Source organism: Elaeis guineensis, chromosome 6, assembly GCF_000442705.2.
Source record: "Elaeis guineensis isolate ETL-2024a chromosome 6, EG11, whole genome shotgun sequence".
Lineage (NCBI taxonomy): Eukaryota > Viridiplantae > Streptophyta > Magnoliopsida > Arecales > Arecaceae > Elaeis > Elaeis guineensis.
Genome location: NC_025998.2, coordinates 111,094,366 through 111,096,857, shown reverse-complemented (window position 1 = coordinate 111,096,857; position 2,492 = coordinate 111,094,366).

Sequence of the window (2,492 nt, the reverse complement as noted above, 5' to 3'; positions counted from 1 at the left end):
TGAATGTGTTAGATTAGATCTAAAGGAATATTCATGATTTATTTTGATTGAGTTATTTTCTGTTATGTAATTAGCAATAGGATTGCTATTTATGAAATGTGCTGATCTATTTGTGAAATGAGTCAACATATTTGGTGAACAAAAAAAATAAAACTTTTTAAATTTGGAAATTATTTTCGAAATGTCAAACCCTGACCAATCAGCCCAAATACTTAATTAAAAGAATTAAGTATTGTCTAGTAGGTCTAGAATTGTGAATTAAGACCTAAGACAATTGTATAAACTTGTGGGTCAATGGGTTAGATGGATTAGGTCCATAATTGGGTTAGACCTAAGGTTAGCTTAAAGAAATTGACTAAATTAGAGTAATTGGTCAAATCTAATCAAAAGTTGAATTAGATTAGGTCAAGGATACTCTAGACTCAACTCCAATAGTTATAGTTGAATGGGTCCATGTCTTTAACTAGACCAAGATGGACTTAATTCATGGCTACGCGGTAGAATCCTATTTACTAAGTTGATCAAATTAAAACTAATGAACCGGTTGGTGTCTAAGGTAAGTTTGGCAGTTTGACCTGTGGTTTTTAAGCGGGAGCTACTCACAGTGACTTGATCTCTGACGAGTTAATGGCTTATCCCCACCACTGATCTCGCTTACCTGGCCAACCTGGTAAATTAGGTTTTGATTAGATCACTTGGTGATTAGGGCTCACCCATGTCATTAGGTAAATCAGTTTGACTGATTTAGGTACTCCTAATGCCAGCTTTAATTAAATCCTTTTTAATTTGACTTGGTGAAGTCAGTGGGAGGATTGAAATTGGCTAGATATTTTCTTCTCATCTATCCTTTAATAAAATCCTCAAAAATTATTAGGTCCCTAAAAATGATTAAGTTATATTGATAACTAAGTCATAGCCTCCCATTAAGTGAGTGATAATCAGTCCATTAGTTTAATAATCATTGGAGGCCCAAAGGCCTGGTGCTTATTGACTAATGGAATTATCATTCATAATATGATAATTTGGTTTGAATCTTTCTGATGGTGATTAGGTTGGCCGGCCAAAGTCGGGCCTGATCATTTATTAGTCCGATTCACCAAATCAAATCATGTTAATGGTTGGACCTAACTAGATCTTTTCAGTGGAGGCCAAAGCCTACTGATTAGGTTCTGGGGCAAAATAAATTACTAGAAGTTGTTTAGAGAAACAACTGGTTATGAACCTACCCATAGATGCACATGGGTTGACTAACCAAAGTTGGGCTCGTGTGTAGTCTGTGTGGATTCTAGTACCCACGAAGGAATTAAAGTAATTCCTCGAATTGGAGGTTGTGGCTACCAGTTCGTAAAAATACTGGAAGAAACTTTAGACTAAAGTCCAAGTCTTTAGTATTTATAATTTATGTGCTAATAGAGATCTGGTTTTCCTTTATGCAGCTATGGCCACTACCCTGTCCCTCCAGTCATTATTAGATAATGACAAGCTCATGGGACCTAATTTCGATAGCTGGTATCGAAAATTAAAAATCATCCTTGAGCATGAGTGGATCCTTTATGTAGTAACGGATCCGGCACCTGAGGAGCCAGCCCCGAACGTTAGAGGGACAGTCCGAGATACTTATCAGAAGTGGTTCAACGATCGCACCACCATTCAGTGCATTATGCTGGCGGCAATGAATGATGAGTTCAGCCGCAGATTTGAGAATGCCCAGCCACAAGAGATGCTTCAAATGTTGAACGACTCTTTTGGCACGCCTGACGATGTTGAAAGGTACAAAACTAGTTGTGCCATTTTTATTGCTTGGATGAGGGATGGAGCCTCAGTCATCGATCATGTACTGTACTTGATCGAAATGATTGAGCGCCTAAGTAAACTGGATTTTCCCCTGCACGTGTATCTTGGTAAGGATGCGATCCTTAATTCTCTGCCCAAGTCCTTCCTTCCCTTACTCATTTTCGAATGACAAAGCCTGCAGTGAACTACCACAGCTTGTTGGGGTTGCTGCAGAACTTTGAGAAGGACCACCAGTTCCATAAGGAGTCGGTGAATGTTGTGGGAGGGTCTTCTTCTGGTCGTCGACCCTTTAAGAAAGGGAAGAAGAACAAGAAGAAGAAGAATAAGAAGGTGCAGCTGCATGCTGGGATGTCTGCACAGAGTCAGACCAAGAAATGCAAGCCCGACCAGAGCCAGGCAGAGTACTTCTTTTGCAAGAAGCAGGGGCACTGAAAGAGGAACTGTCCTCTATACATTGCCTCCCTGGACGCGAACAGGCCGAAGAAGAAGCAAGGTACTTATATGATAACACCTTGCAACTTTTTCATTTGTGATACTACTACCTGGGTATTGGATACCGGAAGCCCTTATCATATTTGCAATTCGATGCAGGGTCTGCAGGTCAGTAGGAGATTTGATGAAGGTGATAGATTCCTGAACGTTGAAGATGGAAGCAAAGTTCTAGTTCTAGCATTAGGAATCATGAACCTCATAATCAA